This window comes from Belonocnema kinseyi, chromosome 4 (genome assembly GCF_010883055.1).
Source record: "Belonocnema kinseyi isolate 2016_QV_RU_SX_M_011 chromosome 4, B_treatae_v1, whole genome shotgun sequence".
NCBI classification, from domain to species: domain Eukaryota; kingdom Metazoa; phylum Arthropoda; class Insecta; order Hymenoptera; family Cynipidae; genus Belonocnema; species Belonocnema kinseyi.
The window spans coordinates 46,352,493-46,361,738 of record NC_046660.1 but is presented as its reverse complement, the minus strand read 5'-3'; positions in this window follow the sequence as shown (position 1 = coordinate 46,361,738).

The window sequence follows — 9,246 nt, the reverse complement described above, 5'->3', positions numbered from 1 at the left end:
TTTTTAACTAAAAAACTATTTTCTCGAAAAAGAACAAAATTGATAAATTCTTATCAATACAAAATTTCGAATAACTTTATTATTATTTTATATAATCAATTAGTTTGTACTTATTCTTGTGAAAATTAAAAAACATTTTTAAGTATATCATATATATATCTTATTAAAATTTCAATAATAATGTTCATTTTCAACGAAATTGTTGAATTTTTATCAAAGAAAGATGAATTATTAACAAAAAATGTGATAATAGATAGTTCAACAACATTTTTTCAGTTTTTAATAAGAAACAGTTGAATTAAACAAAAAATATTTTCTAGAGATGAAAGGAAAAAATTTAAACCAAATTATAATTTAAGGAAAAAAAATTTTTTATTACAATATCAAAATTTCAAAAAACTACTTTTTAAACGTAATTTGCTTATTTCTTTTTAAAGTTATATGAATATAATTTGCCTAGGATTCTTGAAAAAATTCTATAAGATTTTAAAAGATGTCAAAAATAACAAAAAAGTATCTAGAAAATTTTCAAGACAGTTTTTTTATTTGATAAAATATTAGGTAAAATGCCATTCAATTCAAAGATATTTACGACTTGCATAAGTTTGGAAAAAATGAAAAAATACTCTATACATTTTCGTAAACCCTTCAAAGGTTTGAAATGGGTATTTTTTATCTCTTTAAAACTGCTAAAATTTGTGAAATGTTAAAAAAACCGTTAAAATTTTTTTTTAATGTTCTTAATACCTTCTAGACTCTTTTGTGTCAATTTTGGAAATATTTTGGAATATTTAAAAATCTTTTCAAATAATCTTCAAAATATTATTTTACAAAATAAAAAGTTATTAAAAAGTTTAAGAGAAATCTTAATAAATTTCTTTTCCATATCTTGAAACATTTAAAAAAAAGATTCAAAAGTTTTTGTTCTAAATCTTCAAAAATGTACGTTTTAAAATTCCTGAACAGTTTTTAGGTTTAAAACTATTTTTGAATCTTTTCAAAACTTTTAAATGCATCTTAAATATTCTCGAGTATATTTAAAAATTGTGAAAGCTAGCAAAAAAAAATTGGATTGAAAATCCTTTATATTCTTAATTAAAATTTCAGGAAAGCATTAAAATTTTTTTAAACTTTTTCAATTTCCTCCTAAAATTAATTTTTAAAAATAAACAATCATTGAAATTTTCTCATGTATCTTGAGAACATTTTTTTATCTTGAAACCTTTTAAGATTCTTAAAAAGCTTTTTTTTTATTTTGAGTAAATTTTGTATTAAATGTATTAAAAGTATTTTTGTAATACTTCCTGAAAGTTTCATATCGACCACTAAATATTTTTAAACAAATTTGGCAAAAAGAGGAGATTATTTTCTGACCAAGAGAAAGAAATTTCGGAAAATCTTTAATCCAATTTATAAAAAAGTAAATCACAAAGATTTTACAGACCAAATTTAATTTTTTTGAAAAAAAAATATATAGGATACCTGCCTTAGTATTTACAGAACGGCGATTTTTGTATGACTATTGGCAATCGATCTCTTTTTGTTTATCGATCACTTTATATTTATCCACCGACATTAATTATAACTTTAGGTACTCTGTATGTACAATTTTTCTCTTATACATAGAGTTTACAGGTACACAAAAAACCAAACATTTTACAAAATTGTACTATAGTTTTCTTTTACTGCGGAATGCAAAAAGTAAAAGTTAATGTTGGGAAAAGTTTTTTTTTGGTAGAATATTCTTCCCGATAAGAAAAATGTTTTCTGAATATTATTTCTTCTTGTGTTACAATTTTCTTCTTCAGTCGAAATGGAAGTGATTCCCTGGCTCGGGATTTTTTCAAACTGAAATGAAAATAATATTTTGTTTTCAGACCTTTTATGGGACTTAAACAATAGACTTATCTAGCAATTCTTTTCGTGCCGCAAGTTGATAATTTTTTTAAACTATTTTATTACATGTAGGCGACGTGTACGTAGGAAACGAACACTGATATATCTACTACTTTACAGTTCTTCACACGCATTTATATTTTTCAGTATTTGTATCATGGATTATTTGGCAGGAATTAAGCGTTTAGAAAATGGAAAGCGTACATTTTCAACCCCCGATTAGATTTAATAAAATTATGCTTCGATTCCTCCATTGCATACCGCCTGAATGAGACCTTGCGCGAAACACCGCCTGAACGAGACCTTGCGCGGCACGCCGGCTAAACGTGGTGTGGAGCGGTTTGGAATGGAGTACTTGAGTAATTTTGTTTTTGTAAAATTACTTGTGCATCTGATCGTACTTGTATTCGAAAAGTAATAATCGGGGATGAAAAAATCGGTACATTTTTGCAACAAGAGTATTTATTGAAAAAAGCGAGATGCTCACGTTTTACGTCTTCTAGTAACTTTTATGATATGAACCTTTATTGCGAAAACATTTATTTAATTTGTTTCGCTTTGTATATTTTGTTGGCGAAGTGGTCTTATTTTTTCGTGAGTTTTGATACAAAAACCTGTATAAAATTGCAGTCTATGCATCGCTTGATGAAATACAAATTTTCCGGATACGTGGAAATTTGTCCGCCCTCGACTTTTTTTCTTTTGGAATTTTTTCATTTCTTATATTCTCTTTCGTTACGTTTTTTTATTTTCTGCTTGAAATTGTGAGAATTTAAAATAGCAAAATTTGTTTGGATTTGTATTGAGAACCAAATTAGTTATTTGACTAATTTGAATTTCAGAGTGAATACCTGACCAGAAGATCGGGAAACCGGGAAAAGGCCGGAAATTAGATTCCGTGAACGGAATTTCTTTATCGAATGTACTAATATGCAAATAATTTTTTTTCTTTTTGAACATGGAATTTCGTAAAGAATTTAAACTTTGACCTTAAGATAGGATGTTTCTGCAAAGAATTCGAATTTTGACTTTGGGAAAGGGAATTTTATAAAAAATTCTGAAACGACTGCAATATCCGAAGGAAAAATTCCAGATACTAGGAAATCCTCGAAAAATAAAATATTCTATATACAAAATTCACGAAATAAAATTGCCAACATAATAAGATTCCCAATTCTAAACAATTAAAATTTAAAAATAAATAAATAAAACAGTTTACATATTTAAACATATTTTTGGTTTTATTTATTATTTGTTGATCATTGAAATAATGTATTAAGTGTTTAGATTTGGGAATTTAATAATCTGGAAATTATCCTATTTCGGATAATTTATAATTTGAACAATTTTATTTCACAAATTATTTATTGGGATGACTGTAAAATTCCCCAAAAAATAAATATTTAAAATATAAGATTTCCGAAACTATAAAATGACCGGATTATAAAAATCACGAATAAAAACATTACGGAATTTCCAACTGTCCTAATATTGAGATTCGCGACAGTTTTTAATGTCATTAAATTTGAAAATGTCTAAATTATAAAATTAGCGATAGAAAATTGTCGAATTATAAAGTACCCGACACTCGAAAACTCACGGATTTAAATCTATAAAAAATGTTGTTTTTTTTTATCAAAATTATTTAGGTATTTATTAAGAATACCAGAATTAAGTATTTTGATTAAACCAAATTTTTAAAAATGTTTTTTTGTATTTTCCAAAATTATTGTTTAAAATTTTAAATAACAATAATTGAAGAAAATCTCTCAATAAAGGTTTCTTTTTTAATGTACGTAGTAGTTTAAAAAAAAAAATATTGTGATAAAAATCTTGTTGATGTATTGCTTTTTGCATTAAGAAATTATTTTTTATATTTATTGTTATTTCAAATTTAACCAATAATTAAAAAACGATACATTGAACAACGAAAAATTTTTTTTGTTAAAATACTTCATTAGTGTATATTTGAATAAATAATTATGATTGATTAAAAAACAATCTTTTAACTGTTTAAATTCGAAAATTTTCTAGTCTGGGAAATTTGAAAGTATCGGATATTTTATAATTCAGCAATTTTCCGTCGGAAATTTTATTATTAGACAATGTTCAAATTCCCTAACATTATAAAATGTTCCGGAATTGAATTATTCTAGAATTTTCCGAATAGGAGTTTTTATATTTCGGCAGTTTTATAATTTCAGGAATTTTATATTTCGAATATTTTATTATTAGGAATTTCATAGTGTCGGGAATTTTATTTTTCGTGATTTTCAAGTTATCTCAAATAAATGGAACGTTGTCTTGAAACAAAGCATTTCCGTGAAGAATTATAATTATTACTTTCGAACAGGGGACTTCTCTAAAGAATTATTGTTTGTCTCGGAAAAAAACATTTTTTACCTGGAACGGGAAGTTTGGAAGCTAATTTTATTTGTGACTTTGAACAAGGAATTAAAAAAAATCTTTGTTCGAATTCGAAATTCTAATGATTTTCCAAAATTCTGTCTTCAAAATCAGAAATCTTTTAAGGCTTTAAAAATCGTTTGAAATCCTTGAAATATTTTAATCTGACCGGGAAAAATTAGAACTTGACCGAAAGAAAACGAGTATGACTGAAAAATCCTGACAAATAAATATCCAAAAACTGTAAAATTCCAGAAAAAAATTCAGAATAGAAAATTCCCGATATGTACAAATCACATCTTGGAAAATTCTCGAATAATAAAAATCTTGAAAAATGTATAATATTAAGGAATCTTAAAATTCCCGAATAATAAAATTTCCAACAGAAAATTATCAAATTTTAATATATCCGATGCTAGAAAATTCCCAACACTAGAAAATTATCGAATTTAAACAATTTAAAGATATTTTATTCAAATAAATATCTATTTATTAAAAAAAACAATTAAACATTTTGATCAATAAAATTTAGTTTATATTTTCAATTTAAACAATATTAAAAAAATATTTTGTTAAAAATATTACATGATTGCAGTTTTATTAAATAACGTTGATTAAAAAACAATTTTTTAAATTGTTTAGATTTGGGAATGTTGTAATTCGGAAGTTTTCTATTGTCGGAAATTTGAAAGTGTCAGATATTTTATAATTTACCACTTTTCTGTTGTGAATTTTATTATTCGAAATTTTTAATTCAGTAATTTTATTAACCGATCGGGAATTTTCCAATTTGGAATTTTAGAATTATTGGAATTTTCTATTTCGAATACTTTTTTCGGCATTTTTTATTTGTCCCAGAAAGTCGTTAATTTAAAATCATCCGTCGCAAATCTGAAATTGTTTAAAAATAATTACAAACAAATGTTACTTTTAGAAAGTAATTTGAAAATAATTTACAAAAATTTTACTTTTTGCCACTTCTGTACAGTTCGGTCTACTTTAAAAAACAAGATATTTTTGATACCTTTTAAAAAATAACTTCAAAAATGGTTTTAGGATCGAATAATGAAAAATTAAACTTTTCCTGAAATTTGAGAAGCCAAATTATGGAATTTCGCAACTGTTATTAAACATGAAACGCAAATTTTACGCAGACCCTCAGGCAGTTTACAAATCATAATAAAATAGCCTTTGGCGGAATTGGATCGATTTTGTATTTGCGTAGAAAGTCTATTTTCTAATGATCATTGAAATGCAACAACAGTTCATCTATGTATATAAATGCATGTTTATTATCATTAACCGAATCTGTCTGGTCTCTCTGAATAAATCTACTATAATAGCCTCCAGACCACTCAGCACATATTGTTTAAAATTGATTCCAAGTACCACTTTTAAACGAATTTCTGTTATACAAGAGCAATCAATTTTGTTTTTCTTCTCAGCAATAGATTTTATAAACTTGAGCATTCTGTAACCGATTAAAATAATTTTTTTTTAATCTGAGACTCTTATGTCAAAGTTACGCAGTATAATGGAATTTTTCAGAGTATGGGAAACCTGTCTACAGTGGATAATGCAACCTACAGTGGATAATAATTAATTAAAAATAATAATATGTGGAAAATAATTAATTTAATTTAAGTAATACTTAACACAGTATACGTGCTAATAAATTTAAATAAAAAAATAATTATTTTTCTTTAATTTGTGATCTTAATTAATGATTATCCATTGTAGGTTGCATTTTCCACTGTGAGGAGTTTTTCCTACTAAAGTCTCCTCGGGCCAAAAAATGAGGGTGGCCGTGTTTGAAAAAAAATTTTCCCGATTATTAAAATTACGGAGTTATATCTGTAAAAAATTAAAGATTTTTTCATTTGACGTTATCAAAACTCAACTTCAAATTAAAGCATTCAAAATTGAACTCTTCTGAATTTTACCTTTCCAAATTTGGACTCAAGAAAATTTGCATTTGAAAACACAATAAATGAATTTTCAACTAAAAACGATAAATTTTCCAAACAAACGGTGGAATTTTCAACTAAACTAGATTTGAAAAAAATGGAATTGAAATTTTATTCTAAAAAAATACGAATTTTGAATTACAATATAGAATCTTTAACTGTAATAGTGAAAAATTCTATTAAAAAATTAATTTATAATAAGACAGATGCATTCCGAACAAAATAGTTTTATTTTGAACCAAATAGTTAAATTTGCAACCAAAAAGATGATTTTTCAACCAAATAGATGAATTTTTAACTAAAAAATTAATTTTCTAAAAGATAGATGCATTTGCAATTAAATAGTGAGCTTTCCTACTAAAAAAGTTGAACTTCCAACCGAGAAGAATAATTTTTTACAACAAAAAAAACAAAATTTTAACACAGTGTCTAAATTATAAACTAAGAATGATTTAAAAAAAAGAAATATAAATTTTCTGTTAAGAAAATTAGTTTAAACAAAAATTTTATCGAAAATGATGAATCTTTAACTGCAACAGTAATATCTTTAGATAAAAAAATTTATTTTCAATAAATTAAATGATTTCTAAACAAAATAGTTTATTTTTTTTATCAAAAAGATGGTCCTTTAACAAAAGCTATGGTTTTTCACCAAGAAAGATGAATAATTTCCAACTAATAAGATAAATGTTTAACTAAAAAGATGAAATTTTCATAAAATAGATTATTATATGAATTTCCAACAAAAAAGGATATATTTTTAATCAAAAAGAAAAAAATACATCGAAATTTCAACTAAAATTATGAATCCTAAACTGGAATAGTTTAAGATTCAGTTAAAAAATAATTTTTAATAAAATAGACGCATTTTGAACCAAATAGTTAAATTTTTAACCAAATTGTGACGTTTTCAACAAGAACAAAATTAATTTTGTGCAAAATATATGAATTTTCAACTAAAGATTGTGAAAGAATCCAATGAATTTATTCACATGAATTAAGGAATTTCGTATAATTTCAAAGATTTTAAATATTTCAATGTATTTCCATATATTGTAAAGAATGCTAAAGTTTTTAAATGATAATAATTGAATTTAAACAAAAAGTTCTTACTGCCAAACAGTTGGATTTTCAACCGGTTAGTTGAACTTTTAATCAAAAGAGAGAAATTTGTAACATAACTGATGTATTAATGTAAATAATCTAAAAAACCAAATTGAACAATTTGGGGAAATTGACACATCAGAAAATCTCTACGGTTTTTTTTCAAATTAAATGTTATTTTTTGGTGTGCTGCTGTTAAAATTATAACTAACCTTTATTTGATAAACTTAAAGTTTTTTCTTAATTAAACGAAATTCTTGGTTATTTTCCAATTTTTTCCCAAATAAAATAAATCCCGAATACCCGTTATAGTGTCCATCCTCAAAAAATATCAAAATTGGAAAAGGGGCATTTCAAGGCCTGATTAGTGTATTAATTCAAACAATAAAAAAAATTCCCGGTATTATCAAGCTCTTAGAAAATTCCTGGTTTTCCGTTTACCCTCAAAAAGTGAAAAAGAGGGGCATTTCGAAGCCTGATTGATGTATCAATGTAAACTATCGAAAAAAAATTTGGAAAATTTGGGAAAATTGAGAAAATCTCTATGGTTTGCTTTTGTTTTTAATCAAGTGTCTTTTTTGTTTTCTGCTGTTATAATTAAAACGGTTATTTTATAAGCTTTCAGCTTTTTTAAAACAAAATTCCCTGTTTTTTCCCTTTCTTCGAAAATTCCTCGTTTCCCGTTCCAGTGTTTACCCTAAAAAAATGGAAAAAGAAGGGCATTTCGAAGCCTGACTAACGTATTGATGTAAACAATCGTAAAAAAATACAACAAATCGGTCAATATTTGGGGAAATTGGGAGATCAGAAAATCTCTCCTTTTTGCTTTTTTTTTTTTTTAAATCAAATGTTGACCATCAGTCCGGAGAGTAGAGATGAGGGTAAATATATTTTTTTAATCGTGAAAACGTTTTTTGTGCGAATAGGGTTTGTATTTGCTGTGGCGACAGGGATGTGGAAGATGCACATGTGAAATGTGGCTTCCGGCGATAGCTTTATAATGGCATCCGACATTGATACTGTTGTTTGAATCAAGTTACCTATTGATTTCTTTTGACGTCAAAATTTTCTTTACTCACTTTTGAGCTTCTGTGTTTACTGAAAATACGATAATAGCCGGAATCCTATCCTCGGAGAAAAAGCAGATATCGTTTGTGAAATATTCACCAAAGGTATTTTAAATAAACTAAATGAAGGATGACCGCAGGTCAGGGAAAACTTTGAAATCAGGGAAAATCGAGAATAATCCGGGCAGTTTTAGGGAATTTTAAAGATTTTAGATTATATTAAAAAATGCCAAATAAATTTTCAGGGATTCAAAAGGATTTGAAAGATTTTCAAATTTAATTTAATTGATAAAATTTTAAATAAAAAATTTTTAAACACTTAATAGGATTTGAAAATATTAAAATTTGGTTACAAAATATTTTGGGGTATTTCAAAATATTCGAAGGAATTTTGAATAGATTTAAATGATTTTCAGGCATTCTGAAGAATTTTCGAAGATTTTAGGTTATATTTTAAATATCTAAGAAATGTTTTTAACTATATAAAGTTTTAAAGGATTTTAAAAGACTTCAAAGAATTTGAAAAATTTTAGGGTATTTAAAAATATTCCAGAGAATTTTTAAGTGATTTAAAATTTGTCAATGATTTTAAATATTGTAGGGTAGTGCACATTTTTTCAAGGTATTTTCAAGAGCTTCAAAAAGTTCAAGGAGTTTCAAAGAAATCGAATTATGTTAGCGAAATTTAAAAGATTTCAAGAGATATTTCATTTATATCAATAATTTAAAGGGATTCCAAGGGGTTCGGAATATTTAGAGTATTTTCAAATATTCTAAGGCGCCTTTAAGAGATCAAAATAATCACT